The following is a 19,533-nucleotide window of genomic DNA, read 5'->3' on the forward strand; positions in this document are numbered from 1 at the left end:
ACTTGGGTAATCAAATGGATAGAATACATACATTTGTTTGATGTAGCTTGTCTCCATGAAGCTTGAGTGCCTAGTGCCCCAAGTGTGACACCTCAAATGGTTCACACAACACCAAATGCACATGGAATGACTTGAGAGAAATGGAACACTCCTTGAAATCGTCTAGCCCTCATATTCACACATTAGTGCACGATTTCTTGAGCCATGGGATTCTTTTATATGGTGGCTATTAGGGTTACACCATGTAACTCATAACTTTACCCATTCCTTATGCTCCATGGATTTTAACCTCCATGGATTATCCATGGGTCACCCCATGGACTTAGTCCAACATAAGAAATCTTGGATCACAAGCCCACATATATAAGAATGAATGATTTACACAATCAACTCATATATTTAATTAGTCTCCTTTTGATCACTTAATTAATTCCAAATTAATTCTTGATCAATACTAATTAAATAACCTTATTAATATATTAGAACTTATAATATATTAACCAACCTTAAGTGTTATTTCTCTCATTATAGTCTATCCAAATGCATGATGCCATGCAACCCAAATGGACCATGCCGGGTCGGGTCAAGTCTTACCAATTATAGTTATGGACTTAGACATTAATCCAACAGTAGTTTGGTTCAACATCATCATAATATTCCTCTGATCTGGATGACCAGTAGCTTTCATCACATTCGATGGTTTTTTTAGCCATAAGACACATGTTTCTACCAGTACTCACATCATCTTCATCTCCAGATGACCAATATCCTTCCACATCTCTCGACAAAGTGATAACGAATGCTTTCTCACTAGCAGCCATCCATTGGGCTCGACGTGCATAGTATGTAGAGTCCTTGATCTTGGGTTTTTTGTGGCTCTTCAACCAAGCAATCTTTGGCAAAGTCATTTGCATGACCACACTTGTGACAAACGATCTTCGGTTTGTCTGACTTTGGAGTCTCGTGGGATTCCGAGGAGTGATTTGTGTCAGAATGTTTGGCTTGTATGCAGGTGGATTCTCGGAAGGTTTAGGAAATGGTTAGGGATTACTTTGATGAGGAGATTGGAAACGTTTATGTTATAGTTTGTGAGTAGGATTGAAAGGACGCTTATATTTCATGGAAAGTAAAGCAAATTCTTGTTGAAAGCGAAGTTCAGAGTCCATTGCTTCAGGCTCAAGGTCTCTGATAGCTTATTTTATTTCCTTATTTTTATTAGTTTATTTTAGTATTTTTAGCTATTTTTATTAGTATTTCATTTTATATTCTTTATTTTCTTTATCATGGATCGTGTCGGGTACTTTATATTTTGCATGAGATATTTTGCAGGGTTTTGGAGCTCGTTGCGGTTGCGGTTTGACTGCAGTTGGGCTTGGTGGGCTTTTCGATGCATTATTGGGCTTTAAGGATCCATCAAAGGAGATTTGGGCTTAAAAGTTGAAGATTTGGATGAAGTGGGCTTTTGAAGATGGGTCATGGATTCTTATTTTGGGCATGGACTATCCATATTTAAAGCTAGAAGGTGATTGGCCAATTTCAAATCATGTGAGTCATGGAGGGGACCAAGGGAATCTTGGGTAGTGGAGAAGAATGGACCAATAGCATTCATGCAACACTTGCGAGGGTGGAATCTCAGGCGCGCGGGTACCTGCGCAACTGCACACTTTTGGGCATTTTGGTCATTTTGTTTACCATTTACCTTGAGGGGTTGGATCTTTCAGCAACAACTTCGATTTTCCACCATTAGAGACCTGGAGAGGTGATTTTTGGAGCTTGGATACTCATTCTTGATGCAAAAACACTTTGGTGATTGTTATTTTGTTGCCATGAGTGGCTAATTTCTCTATTTTGGTTAACTTTGGCTAAAACCCTTGGATGTTTGTGGGTTTTTGAAGGATTCATGCTTAATTGTCATTTATGTTATGTTTATGATTCTAGTTCATATTTCTTATGCCTGTTTAATACTTTGATCATGAGCTTGGTACTTGAATGAGCAATTGTTGGTTTATTTCTTTGGTTTAGCATTGAATCATTGAATTTACTTAGAACGAGGGCTTTATGATGGTAGAAATCATCTCTAGCTTATGAATCATGACTCCTTTATGGTTGTGTAAGCATTGACATCCTCTAGCAATTGGGGATTCCTTCATTCTTAAGGCTAATCAACTTCGTGGGTTCAATTGCTTCAATTGGATCTTTGATTTTGATTAAGAAGGTGTGTTGTGGGCTTCCCCAACCTCCATACTACCTATGAGGAATCTTGGCATATCATGCTTCATGATTGCTATAACTAATTTGGGATGAATGATAAGCTTCATGTTGAATCCTAATGATAAACACACAAATGTTCATTGTGTTGAATTGCCTTGGCTAACCAATTCTCTCCAATATTTGAGCATCTCATCATCTTGCTTAATTGCAAGCTTTTTAGTTATTCAAGTCTTTTAGTTTTCAAGCAATCACAACACCCCCCCCTTTTAGTTTAATTGTAGTTAGTTAGTTTATTTACACTAGTTCTATTGGGTTGCATTTGTGATTGAATACAACCATTTCCCTGAGGATCGATACCCCTTTTTACCATTATATTATGTTATATTTGCAAACAAAGGGTGTAATTTTCTTGGTGGACTTGACATCCCACCAAGTTTTGGCGTCGTTGACATCCCATTATATTACGTTTTATTACGTATGCGCGCGGCTGCTCCCCACCCGCGCATGTTCTGCGCGACTTGATACCCACCCTCGCAACCTCTTGCACGGCCTGCCTCCCACCCTCGAAGATCCTTGCACGACCTGCTTACCCTCGCAGATTGTTGCGTGACCCGACCATCACCCGCGCAAAGCTTACTATGCTGCCCCCACCCGCACAAAGTGTGCAAGGGTACCCGCGCAAATATGCCACTTCATAAGAAAATTTCGAGCCATTTCATATGCTTCCTTTTCGCGACCAAGCTTTCATCCATGTATATTTAGGCGGCCAAGAACTCCACCCACACATCATTGTACGACCCATGTGTTGCTTCCGTACCGTCCTCGCGAGCCTCCTCCACCTTGATCCCGGTACGATCCTTCCTTAATCTCATCCTAAGCATTGAGGACAATGCTTAATTTTAAGCTTGGGGTGAGGTATTCTTTATCTTTTATTTTTTGATTGCATTTAGGTTGTATATAGTTGCATTTAGAGTAAGTCTTTTAGGTCATTCATAAAAATTGCAAAAAAATAATAAAAATAATCTTTTCTAATTTTCATACTTTTTAGATGCATTCTAGTTTAAGTTTCATTCATTTTTGTTCTCTCTTGTCTTCTCATCCCTACAGGTACCATAGCGCTGAGTCATAAGTATTGAATCATAGATTGGTCCCGAGTCTTGATATGGAATTCCTTGTATTGGATAAATGGGACACGTTTTGAGCCTCACAGACCACTTTGAGACCGCTTGTGCGGGGGTCAGATGCAGGTAGCTTGATTGGGTCTAGGTGCGGAGGGATGTGGTTGGTCAAACCGATGTGTGTGAGCAAAGATTAGCCCGGTAAGGTATTTTGAAGACATTGAAGACTCGCATCTTGGTTTTGGGGGGAGTACCCCTTACTACTCCCGAGTCTCGTCCGCGCCTTACTTAGTTAGATTCTCACCACCATTTTAGGATAGGTCATCATTTTTTCTAGGGGTCTAGAGTAGATAGTTAGATATATTTTCCTTATCACACCTTGCATTGAGGTGCTTGATGAACTTTGAAGTGGGTCCCCCAATTCACATCTTTTGGGACCAACTTTTTTCGGTAACACCCATTTTTGAGTCATTCCCCACCCTTTTTAGTAGATCTTGACACATTGTCAATGATCATTAAGTGTTAATGTTAGCCTCCATCTATTACTCCATTTTCACTATTGGAGTCATATGTTACATGGTGAAATTCCTTAGACCTTCCAAGAAGAAAGACAAGAAGAAAACACAAAAAAATGAAGAAGATCAAAGAAAAACAACAAAAACAAAGAAAACAAATGAAGAAAAAGAGCAACACAAAAAGAAGAACAAGAATCCAAGTTCAAGATTTCTCTTCAATAATAAAAAAAAATTGAGCTACAAAGAGGCAGAAGACCAAATAACAGAAGTTCAAGATTGAAGATTTAAGCCGTTAGGTTTAGATTTAGGTTAAGGAGATTTTTCTTATTTTATTTTATTTTTGATTTTGGTGAGAAAAGGCTATGACGATGAGACGGTAGATTGTAAAGGACAGTACAAGGGAGAAGCCTCTGAAACCGGATGTTTGCCCGGAGGCCGAGCTGCAAAACCCTATTTCGTATTATACACTTTAGCCTGACAAATGTAGGAATCACCGTGTGTGAAGAGGCGCCTTTCCTTCATGCATTATGATCTGCATTGGTGATTTAAAGTGCCCCCACTGGGCGCATCCTCTGTTTCCTTTATCTTGCACACCGCGACTACATCCAGCCATGATCTATTCGCCCATCAAGTGGTTCGAGAATGTGGTTTATGGCTCTAAAGCGGAGAACATTTTGAAGATGCGTAGGGTCCATGAAGGACTGATTCTGACCATGTTGACTGATGTTGACCAAGTTTTGTGGTATCTTTCTTATTCCTTTTTAGTTTAGCTCATCCCGAGCTCATTTTAGTCTTGTTCTAACATGAGGACAAGTTAGGTTTAAGCTTGGGGTGATTTGATAGCTTATTTTATTTCCTTATTTTTATTAGTTTATTTTAGTATTTTTAGCTCTTTTTATTAGTATTGCATTGTATATTCTTTATTTTCTTTATCATGGATCGTGTCGGGTACTTTCTATTTTGCATGAGATATTTTGTAGGGTTTTGGAGCTCGTTGCGGTTGCGGTTTGACTGCAGTTGGGCTTGGTGGGCTTTTCGATGCATTATTGGGCTTTACGGATCCATCAAAGGAGATTTGGGCTTAAAAAGTTGAAGATTTGGATGAAGTGGGCTTTTAAAGATGGGTCATGGATTCTTATTTTGGGCATGGACTATCCATATTTAAAGCTTGAAGGTGATTGGCCAATTTCAAATCATGTGAGTCATGGAGGGGACCAAGGGAATCTTGGGTAGTGGAGAAGAATGGACCAATAGCATTCCAGCAACACTTGCGAGGGTGGAATCTCAGGCGCGCGGGTACCCATGCAACTGCACACTTTTGGGCATTTTGATCATTTTGTTTACCATTTACCGTGGGGGTTGGATCTTTCAGCAACAACTTCGATTTTCCACCATTAGAGACCTGGAGAGGTGATTTTTGGAGCTTGGATACTCATTTTTCTCATCTTTCTAAGTAATTGGTAGATTCTTGATGCAAAAACACTTTGTTCATTGTTATTTTGTTGCCATGAGTGGCTAATTTCTCTATTTTGGTTAACTTTGGCTAAAACCCTTGGATGTTTGTGGGTTTTTGAAGGATTCATGCTTAATTGTCATTTATCTTATGTTTATGATTCTATTTCATATTTCTTATGCTTGTTTAATACTTTGATCATGAGCTTGGTACTTGAATGAGCAATTGTTGGTTTATTTCTTTGGTTTAGCATTGAATCATTGAATTTACTTAGAACGTGGGCTTTATGATGGTAGAAATCATCTCTAGCTTATAATCATGACTCCTTTATGGATGTGTAAGCATTGACATCCTCTAGGAATTGGGGATTCCTTCATTCTTAAGGCTAATCAACTTCGTGGGTTCAATTACTTCAATTGGATCTTTGATTTTGATTAAGAAGGTGTGTTGTGGGCTTCCCCAACCTCCATACTACCTATGAGGAATCTTGGAATATCATGCTTCATGATTGTTATAACCAATTTGGGATGAATGATAAGCTTCATGTTGAATCCTAATGATAAACACACAAATGTTCATTGTGTTGAATTGCCTTGGCTAACCAATTCTCTCCAATATTTGAGCATCTCATCATCTTGCTTAATTGCAAGCTTTTTAGTTATTCAAGTCTTTTAGTTTTCAAGCAATCACAACACCCCCCTTTTAGTTTAATTGTAGTTAGTTAGTTTATTTACACTAGTTCTATTGGATTGCATTGGTGATTGAATACAACCATTTCCCCGAGGATCGATACCCCTTTTTACCATTATATTACGTTTTATTTGCAAACAAAGGGTGTAATTTTCTTGGTGGACTTGACATCCCACCAAGTTTTGGCGTTGTTGCCGAGGATCGAACCCGGGTCACCCGCGTGACAGGTGGGAATACTTACCACTATACTACAACAAACTGATAGTTTGAACTAGCAAGAGCATGTAAAGTTGGTGGAGAGGGTTGAACAGGTGAGATAGATGGGATAACAGTTTTGAACGGGTCTGAAACAGAGGGGTTTGAGACGTGAGGATCGAAAGAACTAACAATGACGAGGACCTCCTGAGAGTTCTCTCAAAGTTTGTGCAACATTTGATTCATGACCTTGAAGTTCGTCAAACAGCTGGTAAAGTTTCAGCTTCTTCAGAGATCCATTACTCTGAAGACACGATTTCACGTTTCCCCATCCTTTACCAAGGCTATTTATGAACTTGAGATTGTATTATAGTGGAGTTCAGACAATCCCATGAGCTGTCATGTTGTTGATGACGATTCGATATCTGTTAGAGGCCGATGCAACTGATTCACCAGGAGTTGTGGTGAAAATATCAAACTCGTTGACGACGGAAGTCAAATGCTTATCCTTCATGTTTTCTGATTCCTCAAACAGGTATTGGAGAGTGTCCCAAATCTCTTTAACATATTTGCACAACTTGATATGCTTAAACAGAGAAGGAGGAACACCGAACACCATTTTGGAAAATGCAATTTGATCTGCATGCAATTTCTCGATGTCATCAACAGTAAGAGGTGCTTCACGTTGTTCATCCTGTCCCATGAGAGTTGCAGCAGCATCTCTCACAGGAACATGTGGACCTTCTTTAACGGGTCTCCATATAGCTTCACCTTTTTCCTTACCAAGTAAGAACCTTTACATTCTGACTTTCTAGTGATCATACTCTTCAACAACTAGCAATGGGGCACGAGAAGGCCAACTCACCCCGTTTGCTATTTGCAATGAATACATTTGTTGAGAATTAGGAGCAGCCATTGAATCTAAGATATTAGAGCAGAAGCGGTATATAGAAGAACTTTTATCCTGAACACAGAAATGATTGAAATACCAAGGTAATTTCGAATCAACTATAATCTGTTCTTATGGATTCAAAGGACAACCACTCAAGCTCTGATACCAATTATGAGTACAAGATTCAATGTGCAAGGACAAGGTTTGAAAACTCAAACCTTGAGTTAATCTTAAAGATCAATGTCTGCTCTTAATTGATGTTCCAGTCGAGTCTGGTAATACCAGTCAAGACATGAATGAAATACTCAACAAAGTAATCAATATTATAATGAAGTAAACAAGGAGTATAATCAATGTAAAGACATTAAATGAACAAGAAGAATGTTGTGAAAGATCTTGACTGGAGAGAAAAGTGAAAGAGATTTAATGAGAATATTTTCTATCTTTGGAGTAACAACCGTGTTTTTCTTGTCATTCAAAACACTCTTTAAATAGGCTAAGGAGGTACATCGTACAAACTTTGGAAACATTCCTAGGACTGGTTAATAATCAGCTTTTGACAACTGATTATATAAAAGATACAAAAAGATAAGTCCTATGAAACGTTACATCATAAATAAGACAAGAAACATTAAATGTTCAAACAAACAATCTAATCTCAGATCATCACAACATCTCATAATAATCTTCACTTCAGACTCCATCTCTATTTCGGACTTCATCAATCTCGGAAATTGCTGACTTCGGATCTTCATACTTGTTATTGCTAGAGGTTCACTTTTCATGTTTCAACACATAGCCATAGTTTAAGTGAATTAGGTTTGGTGTATCCATTCCTAGTCTTAAACTATGGAAGATAGATGAAATGCAAAGATTATGAGCTGTTTTGTGATAAACCATACTAATAGATCACAGTACACGGTTGAAGATGTATGAAGATAAAGATCATGAAGAGCATGAGTATGATATATTGACTAACCTTAAGGGTTTGAGTATAAAAAAAATGTAAGATATAAACTTATATAAATTAACACTTGATAATGATGATTTTGATTGAGATCACGAGACTATTATGATAGATGCATGAGAGATGATTCGGTTTACTGGTGTAGACGATGATTATGATTTGAGTCTCCGAGATATGACGAGACCAAATCCCAATATGAGATTTATTATTATTGAATCAAATAACTAATCTGAGTGATTAATTTGAGTGATTAATCCGATTGATCCTGTTAATCTGATAAAATTTATCAAATGGGTGATATTAGTTAAAGTGATAAAGTGCTAACTTTGAGGTCCTAAAAGATAACCTTAGAAGCGAGATAAAGAAATAGGTAAAAAAAGGTAGCTTCTAATATACTTGAAAATGAAACAATAGCAAAACAAATCAGGTCAAAAGGAGTTCTGATGAAGAATTTACAAAGTTAGACAAAAATTTATTGAAAGCTGATTTGGAGATTTGACAGTTGCAAGGTGTCAATTTTGAAGCATAATAAGTTGATATTTATAGCTGATTAGAAATAACTTTATAAAGTAACGTTATAGTCTATATAACAAATAATACACATGAAGAAGAATCAGACAGAACAGATGTGTAGTGAATGAGATATGATTGTTTAAAGATGGTTGTTCAAATATGTGAAATTGCTTAAATGTTCAGACCTCCATGTTCACAGTTGAATAACTCCAGTTCTAGCCATATTCAGATGAAACGAATTATATGAAATTTTTAGTACTCCTAACAATATTTCCAATGATATAAATTTTTTCCAATTCGGAGTTCGTATGATTGAGTAACAAGGCTGGAAAGATTGAGAAAAACCATAAATTTTGCTGGGAAATTAACCTAAGTCAAGGATAGTAAGGGTGATTGATGTGAGGAGTCGATCCAATTAATCTGATCGATCCAAGTGATTTAGTTGAGTGATTGATATTGATCTGAGTTATTGATCTAAGCAATTGAGATTGATTTGAGTGATTGATTTGATTAGAGTGATCGATTAGGGTGATTGATCAGAGCGATATGAAAGATTGATATGATAAATTGATGTTAATATGAATGATTGATTTAATTGATTTGATTGATGTGAGTAAACGATATGATTAATCTGAGTAATCGATTGAGTTGATAAATTGATCCAGTTGATATGAGTGATTGATTGATTCATCTATTGATCTGAGTGCTCTGAGTAATTGATCCGAGTGCTCTGCGTGATTGATCCAATTGTTCTGTGTAATTAATTTGATTAAATGATCTGAAGGATTGAGATTGACTTAAGTAATTAATAATAATTAGATTGAATGATCTGAGTAATTGATTTTGATCAAAGTGATTGACATTGAATGAGTAATATTGATCTAAGCGACTGACTTGATTGATATGAATAAATTGAGTAATTAATCAATAATCTGAGTAATTCCAGAGATTTATTTGAGAAATTGATCTGAGTAATTTAAATGATTGATCTGAGTGGTTGTAGATATTTGAGTAAATTAATCACATTGTGTATCCCAGAGATTAATGAGATTCAAATTGATTTGAGCGATTCGTGAATGAATGATAATAATTGAAATATAATTTATAATAAGATTGACTTGCAAAGTGTGTAGTTTATATTTAATGATGATAAGTGTTATGAGTATTTACACTCGTGACTTGAGGATGGGTTGTAATTCGGGTGCCAAATGATTATTGAGGAAGACTAAGAGAAATGGTTGATTTGAGTTATGATAATGAGTTGAGATAAATATAAGATACGAGAAGAGTAATAGAGAAATATTTTGAATATTAGTAAAAATATTGATTGATTCTAATATCTGAAAAGATGTTAATCATTAAGAAAAGTAATAATTTGTAATTGTCGGGAGCATTTTTCCCTAACAATTAAAATTGATTACTGCCAAAGAGTTACATGAAATTGAAATAAAGAAAAGAGTTGAGAAAGAGTAGAGAAATGAGATGAGATTGAGAAGAGACGAGCGAACATAAGATGAGAATAAGAGGAGACGAAAAAGCATGAGACGAGATAGAGTACGAGTATGATCAGTTGTGAGAAAAGAGTAGATAGCTAAGATATGTGATGATTTGAGACCACACATATAAAAAATAGAGAAAAAGATAAGTGATGTTAATGGTTGGGTAAAATTGGAAAAAAAGTTGCAAAATGATATTGATCATGCCACGAGGTTACATAAGAGTAGATAAAGCAATAGACATACCTTAACAACCATTTCGAGTAAAGAAATCGAGAAAGTTTGATCATTGCATTGATAATGCAAAGAATAGGAAAGTAGATTGTTATTTTGGGTTATGAGCTTAAATAAGAGAATAATATTAGATTGGAGATCTTTAATTGATAAGATAACCAAGATATCAAGAAAGTATTTTGAGGACAAAATCCCTTAAAGGGGGGAAGAGTTGTTACAACCCAAAATTTAGAAAGATGTAACTTTTAGACAATATTGACAAAAAAATGGCTAATTGGTCATTTATGAGAAAAATATGAGAATATAAAGTTTTAACTTCATGAAAATGGCCAAGACAAGTTTAAACCACTGTAATAGGTTAGATGGATTGAGTTCTAGAGAAATAATGCATAAGAAATGCATTTTTGGCCAAAAGGGTAAAATTGGTATTTTTATGCTTTTTAGGCTAACTTATTGACCTAATAAATTAAGATCTGAATTAAGTCAGTGATATATGACTTAACAAACATGTAGAACATGTTTCCACCTTTGCGTGGATATAAAAATCATCAAAAACGAATAAGAAACGAAGGAGATATGAGCGTTTGAATATGGGATAAAAATGTCTAAAGCTGTAATGATATCAGCAACGTACTTTGCTGATTGCCACATCTCACGAGGTGAGCAAGATAGGCTCACGATGTGAGCATGATCAAAACATAAAAAATAAGATCTGTGAACGTTCTATTCCGAACCCAAACACCTAAACACACCCCCAGGTGCGAAAAACACACACTTAAGCCTTAGGGGTCGATTTTTGAAGGGATAACTTGATTTAAGCTTCAATTTGGTGAATCAATGTAAGAATCACCATCTTTAATACATTAGATTTGGATTTTTGGCAAGATTTTTCATAATTGTGATGAAACCCTAGATTAAGGGTATGAGCTTAGTTAATGGTATTGAGTTGAAATTGATGTTATATAGTTTAATTATGATTGTTTCTGGTGATTATGAGTATTATATGAATGATAGATTGTAAACATGATGCTTTATGTGAAATTTGTGTTAATAAGAAAAGGGTTCTTAATGGGTTAAGACAAGTGGAGGTAAATATGATATGTATGATAGTTGAATTGAATGAGTAAACCTTCTATGAATGTTGAATGCTTGATTTACATGGAATTAAAAGATATAAAGATGTTGGTTTGAGTATATTGATATGGTTAATGTAACGCCCGTGTTTTTAGGCTAAGCATTATTATAACGATGTAATAGTTAGGATCAACAATTGTAACCTATTTTGAAGTAACGAAGAAGAATTATTTAAGTATTATGTGATTTATGTGTATTATATGTGCTTATAATGATATAATAAAATAATAATAAAAATATGCGTCAAAAATAAAATAATAGATAGACCCAATATCTTTAAATAAAGTTGAAGTAGTCTTAACAAGGATTCTGAGGATATAAGGAACGCTGAAATCCGACTTATAACGAAGAAGTTATGACCCCTTGAAGTTTTGCGACAAAACCGACACGACGCTGTGTATCGTAAAAAGTGAGTTTGTGATAAACTACTTTTTCGCCTTAACAATCTAAACGAAAGTCACCGAATATGTTAAACCGAGAATGTACATAAAAAGAACGTCCAAATCTGACTTCGTTTGAGAAAGTTATGATTTTTCTAAGATTTAGCATAGCAGTGCACAGTCCGAAAATCGAATTTTAGATCGATAGATTTTCAGCAAAAATAATCTAAATTAGAATTGAAGATCTAATTAATAGGAGTTAAACTATAAAAAGACAGTCGAAAACGGAGTCTGTATGTAGAAGTTATGAATTTTACACGGTCGTTAACAGTGTAATCTTCTCAGACTGTTAAATTTAAAATCGGTCAAGAATTAGCCAATGGGGTCAAATAGAAAGTTGTATATTTTGTCAATACCTACGCGTGGATATAAAGAACGTCAAAAAAGAAGGTCGTATGCGGAAGTTATGAATTTTTTAAAATTATCTGTTTTACTTGCGTCCGGTGCCACGTGTCAGCACCAGGCTTCGCCTTGGTGCCTACGCAAGGCTCGCGATGTGAGAGGCATGTCTCACAACGTGAGAGGCCCCCAGAAAGCCCATAAATAGAGGCACAAATCTCTCATTTTCTTCACACCAAACTATTCTTTCTCTCCCAATACCCTTAAACCCTCTCTTCCATTCCCTAGTACTTCCCAAGTGCTAGAGGCGAGTCCCGGGGCACCAGAAGGCTCCGAGAAGAAGAGCTTTCGGCTCAGTAGTTTTGCCCCCGCAGAGCCCGACTCATAGATAAACCCCCTTGTAAGTGAGTTATGCTTACCCTACTTTAAGTATAGCTTATGTTTAAGTTCATTATCGTTATTATGAACCTATAAAAAATATATGTGCTAAGTATTATAAAATATAAAGTGTTGTTATAATACCTTTTAACTGCTCATGGTATGGGGAATCTGGTTTGAAGGGCCGCAGAGGGTTGTTGGATTTCAGAACAACTTTAATGCCAAAATGGTCCTGCCCTCCGGTGTTTCATGTATGGCCCTTGTCTGTACATAGTAGTTGAAAAGTATTGTTTAACACTTATAATACAAGAAAAGTAATATTGCCCAGACTAATATTTAGTCGCAATATATATTAGACTAAAATCTAGTGGTAATGATACTAGGTTTCATCGAAGGAAAATAAATTTGTTAAAAGTGAAGCGTTGTCCGAGTTTGGAGTCATCACTTTAACAAGTGAGTGCATAGTTACTTTCGTCTTACACATAGATATGAATTATTTAATATAAATTACGTGCTATGTGTGCATATTATCCGTGTTCTTGATATCTATGTTGGATGAACAAAATATACATGTTTTATTCAATTTAAATTGTATATGTATTTTATACCTATAATTATGATAGGTAAAGATGGGTAAATGATATAGATGATGAAATAAATGATGAGAGGCCTCGATGTTTAAGTTGATTCAGTCATCTAGCGGAGTATAGATGACGACCACGGGCTATTCTAGATAGTCCAGTCGAACGCTAGCAGGCTCGCAACCTGCAGGTTTTTTTGAACTATGTGTTCACCATGTGTACTCCATCCCCCTCATGGTTGCCTTTTTGACATATATTGCTACGGAATCCCCTAACAAGTGTTGTCCATCTCAATGATAATCCTTAGGCTAGGTCCCTTAAATTAGATGCTTTAGGGACAAAAAGTGAGGATAATGGGAACGGGTAATCTGGTTGAATGATTTGATGAAATTAATGAACTTAATTATTGAGGGTTGAAAATCCTATGTTCTCACTAGGCTCCGAAGCCTGACCCACTCAGTTTCTTGTATTACAAGTAGTGGCAATAGAGAACAGGAGTGATGATCTGATGAGAGATCAATGGATTATAGGCCATTACAATAATAGATGTTGTACGGCCTGTACTATTTCTGTTTATGCTCATGTACTGTATTGACAATGACATCCCAACGTTTTTAATATAATGAACACACATTTCTTTGGAAATGCTTTGATAAAATTACTTATCATATTTTTGGGAACAAATTCCACAACATATTTATTCAAAATGATACTCTAATTTTCAAATAAAGCATAAACAAATTGGTCTTTTCTGGCCGTGAAATTGGGGATTTCACAGTTAATGAGTATGATTATAGGTTAAACTGTGTAAATGGTTTAAGAATTGATGATTTTGGAATTTGATCAAATAGGAAATCAAGGAAAGACCTTTGGAAAATAGGAGAAATTATTGGAGTATCATCCTCATAAACCCTATTCAAGGTGAGTTATTTCTCTCACTTTTCCTTATGATTATTATATTTTCAAATTATATATATATATATATATATATATATATATATATATATATATATATATATATATATATATATATATGTGTGTGTGTGTGTGTGTGTCTGTGGATTTGAGGAACTAAGTGAATGCCATCAAATGATGAGTTAATAATAGAGCATTAATATACATAGATATCATATATCTGAGCATGTATGTATATGATTGGCATATATGTATGAGATATACATATAAATATGTAGCAGAGCATGTGCTGAGCATACTTCCTTTGGGATTGATGATGATATATGTGTATATTTCCTTCGGGATTGATAATGATATATAAGTATCTTTCTTTTAGGATTAATGATGAGATGTGAGTATCTTTCCTTCGGGATTGATGATGAGATATGAGTATCTTTCCTTCGGGATTGATGACGAGATATAAGTATCTTTCCTTCGGGACAGATGATGAGATATGAGTATGCTTCCTTCAGGGATAAAATTGAGAAATTAGTATAATATCAAAGTTATTAGTGAAATCTTTGATTATATAAATAAATATGGCTTTTATGTAAGTATATATATTAAAGATAGATAAAAATGTCAAAATAAATGATTAGACCAATGAGGGTATTTTGGTTAATTTGTGTACTGGTTAAATCGATCAGATATTTTGATATTGATAAAAGATTGATGTAATCTTAGAGTATAAATAAGTTTTTAATGGGAAGGACTTAATGTAGTGAGAGTGGGATAAGATGAGTGAGGGTAAATCAGGAAAATTAAGGAAGTTGCTGAATTTGCAGTATTCACGACGTGACACTGATGAGTCACGGCGTGAGAAAGTACAATACCATTTTCTTTTATGATGAAAACTTTCAGTAACAGATCAGAAATGACATATAACAGAGTGTAGTAAAGATGATACATGTAGAGTGTATGAGATTGAGTATGAGATTGAGTATGAGATGAGTTATGTAGAGTATAGGAGATCGAGTATAAGATAATTTATAAGTAGCATACGAAATTGGGTTTGAGATGAGATATACTAGATGATATATATATATATATATATATATATATATATATATATATATATATATATATATATGTATGTATGTATGTATGTATGTATATATATATATATATATATATGTATATGTATATATATATATATATATATATATATATATATATATATATGCAGTGAGTGAAATTTAACGGTAATTGGATATAACATAGTACATTAGATTGAATAGAAATGAGACTTAACGAAAATATGATATCGAGTAAAGGCGAGATGTATTATGGTGGAAGAATTAAGATATATGCATAGAGTGAGAAAGATTAGAAAAGTAACTATGAGGAAGAGTATAATCTAAGAGAAAGAAAGTTAATAAAAGATAGGAGAATAACTCACCAGACCTAGTGTCTGATGTAGTAGGGATTTCTGTGTTTTTGCAGGTAAAAGTATTAGCAGTCGTGGTACTAGAAGCGAAGACAGGAGCACAAAATCAAGATTTAGATTGTAGGATGTTATTGTTGTATTCTTCATTTTATATAAATAGATAAAATTTATATTGTGTTTATTTGATTTAACCTAGGATATAAAATTTTTAAATTTTGAGTATATTTTTCCACATTAATAAATAAAATCTTGATAATTCTTACAGATTAGATGTTTTAGATCGAGGGTGTCACAAATGACCAACCTTCAATCATTTCGCACGAAATAATTCAAATTGAAGGACCTAGGAAATCTTAAATATTTCTTAGGTATAGAAGTGGATAGATCAATTCAGGGTATCATCATGTGCCAATGAAAGTATGTACTGGACTTACTCACTAAAACGGGCATGCTAAACTGTAAACCTATGGAGACTCCCATTGAAATGAATCATGGTTTAACTATCCATCCAGATCAAGTTCCAACCAATAAAGGGGGGTTATCAAAGACTGGTTGGAAAGCTCTTATACTTGTCTCACACGAGACCGAATATTGCATATGTCGTAAGCATCGTAAGTCGATTCATGCATGCAGCAAGAAAAAAAAACATGAAGGCGGTCTACCGCATACTGTAGTATCTTAAGTCATCACCAGTAAAAGGGTTGTTTTCGCCAAGAATTAAAGTGAATAGATAAAAGAGTATACAGACGCAAATTAGGCTTGAAGCAAAACTGATGGTAAGTCCACATCGGGATACTTCACTTTCATTGGAGGTAACCTGGTTACATGGAGAAGTCATAAAAAAAAGTCGTTACTAGATCAAGTGTAGAGTCTGAATTTCGAGGAATGGTACATTGAGTGTGTGAATTACTCTAGATAAAATGAATCTTGAGAGATCTTGGAATTAACCAACCATACACTATTATGTTGTATTGTGACAACCAATCAGCTGTGAAAATTGCAAGTAATCCTGTGCAACACGATATAACTAAACATGTAGAATTTGATCGTCATTTTATTAAATACCTTATCAAAAAAGGTACACTTACCCTTCATTTGGTTGCCTTAGAAGATCAGCTTGCATATATGTTAACCAAGGTTGTTTGTGGAAGAGTTTTTCAAAGCTCTCTTGACAATTTGTGAATGATAGACATCCATTCTCCACCTTGAGGGGGAGTGTTGGCGAGAGCTTATTTTAGGAAATGATTTGATCAGTTATGTATTTATCCTTTTTCCTTGTTTACAGGTGTAGTTAGTTGTATATTTGTTGTATATGTGTATATATTGTACCATTCTCCAAAGATTTATAGATTAATGAAAAACCCCTTCATATTGAATCCTTTGTTCTTTAAGAAAGACTTCTGGAAGAGATGAGTGTGTGGCTTAATGGATTAAGAGATTAACCTATTAGGTTGTCCAAGAGTAGTTCCCACGACGTGGTGATATACTCACCACATAGTGGTGAAAGGGGTTTCTCACGACTATTTTGTCATGAGACTGCCACGTCATGGCAGGTGTTTGGCCATGACGTGGTGACCAACTGAGTTGGTTTTAACTGTTGACTTTGGCCGTTGACCGTTGACTCTTTGACCAAGTTGACTTTTAGTCAACCTAAGGGTTTTTAGACTGTAGATTAAGGATGTATCCCACGAAGACGTGACTGTACACACTCGTTAACAACATTTAGGATTCCGCGTTTATTATATTACTTTGATTTTTAACAAATGTAATTTGGAACAAATGGTTTTCTTAACATGGATTTTATAATTGTGAAGTTTTACCTTAATTAAAATGAAATTTTTTGGTTGTGAAAATGGAACGTTACACAACGAGTAGGGTTTCATTATTGAAAATAAAACTATGACTACAAATAAGAGAAAATACAACTATAAATAGACTAACTATGCAGGATTAATCTACCTAAAGTAAAAGCTCAAAACTATAAAAGTCCAATAAGTTTATTAGGACATGTATTGGATATTTTTTGCCCATTTAAACAAAATTAAATTAGTGTACCTTGGTTTGGAAGGCGCCTTCCTTGTTGAGGAGTAATTAGTAGGGTTTTGGTGGAGAACCAAATTCCTTATGGATCGTGTAAGTTCATTTTTCGAACTGATATTTCCACCCTGTTCCTGGGTTACAAGAAATACAGTTTAGGATAATGCAAAAGGACACTTGTGTATCTAGGCACAAAACCACAAGCCAAATCACCAGAGAGTTTTGAGTTCATTCGAGAATAAGAAGAGCTGAGAAGTGTTCTTTCTATGGCTCAAAAGAGGAGTCATATATATACATGACATATTACGGTTTAATATTCTAAATTAGTTAAGGAATAAGGAAATCTCGAAATGGTTTTCAAAACTGACAAGATTTGTCAATCTTACCATAATCACCCACTAGAATTCGGTTTTTCCACAATGAAACTAATTCAAATTTCTGAAGATCTTTTGAGGTGATTCCCCTTGGAGCCCATTAGGGGCGCTTCCCTTAGGACCCTGCAAGGGGGCGCGGCCCCCTTGACTCCCGCCTTTCTGTCGTACCGACTTATAATTTTATCTTATATATGTATGCACTCTGCATTCACCAAACATACACTATAGAGTATAAACAATAAGCCCCATAGTCAACATGTCAGTTTCAATTACATAAAATGCCAGACACTAAAATCAACAACATTCCTTCTATCTAATTCACCCATATTCGAATCACATCCCATCATTTTGTTTGTAATGTTTTTCACTCTTTTTCAATATATGATTATCTATATACCATCCTTCCCATATGAATATCAAGATTTTATTAGTTCAAAAGTTTTTTTAGTTTTTGTTTCTTGTTTCTAATGTGGTGTCATGGTTCAATTCTTCCGATAATAACTTTTTGGTTTAATTTAATTGCAAATATAATTTTTTAGGAGGAGTTTTTTTTCTTTTTTTTTGCATAGGATCTATAATACCCTAATTTGATTAAGCATGTTCTTAATATTATTAATATTACAGACATATTTTTTGGATTTCCGATATATATGAATCAGATAAAAGAAATCTAAAATATCATATTTCATAACTTTTTAGGTCACGTCTTTACGTATCCAAATGACACCCATAAATGAGATTGTGATAGTTCGATTTGCAATATTTCGGATATGATGATTATAACTTCCAAAAATTTAAGTTATTAAGTTTATCTACTCTACTTTCTTCTAATAAAAGAATCTTATTTAGGCCACATGTCATCTTTCTACACCATGCTTTTACCACGTGGCATCCTTATGTTAACCCTTCTTTTCTTTTCCTGCCTATTCCCACTATTCAATCTTTAATTCCATTACTAAAAATAAGGAAATGCAAATATAGTCGATCCTTCATCAATATCATCCCTAAAAGTAAGGAATTTAAATTAAAATCTTTTGGATTATACCAATAAATCAGCAAAATATCATTCTAATTATATGAAATGGAATAATATTAGGCAATAAAATCTACATATGAATCTTATCAAAAAAAATATAGACGATGCCATTTACTTCAGTTCTTATATACCACTAAAATTCCATGAGTTGAACAATTACATTCACTTTTTCGGATCGTTTTTCTCTACAGACTGCTTGACGACTTTACTGTATTTGCTTGCTAGACTTGAAACTGGTAAGTCAAGCTGTGCTTTCGTTGGTGGTGGTAATCAAAACCCCTCTCTATTGATCTATTATAATTGGATATTCAAAATTCGAAATGCTCTAGAAACAATATATGTGTCGATTCTCTCACTCCGGTCACCTCTTTAATGCTTTGTTCTCACAGCTTTAATGTGTTGTTATCAATAACAGAGTAAGTTTCTTGGTTTATGATCTCTTTCAATAACGTTTAAGGTATAAGTTGTTCCTACATCTTTTTTTTTATTACTATTTTTCACTAACCCATTTGACATGCTCTCCGACCCTAATGGCGACCACAACCCAATGATTAGAAGATTTATGAATGCTACTTTTTTGTTTGTGACT

The sequence above is a fragment of the Lactuca virosa genome, chromosome 9 (assembly GCF_052849685.1).
Source record: "Lactuca virosa cultivar CGN04683 chromosome 9, Lactuca_virosa_CGN04683_v6, whole genome shotgun sequence".
Taxonomy (NCBI): domain Eukaryota; kingdom Viridiplantae; phylum Streptophyta; class Magnoliopsida; order Asterales; family Asteraceae; genus Lactuca; species Lactuca virosa.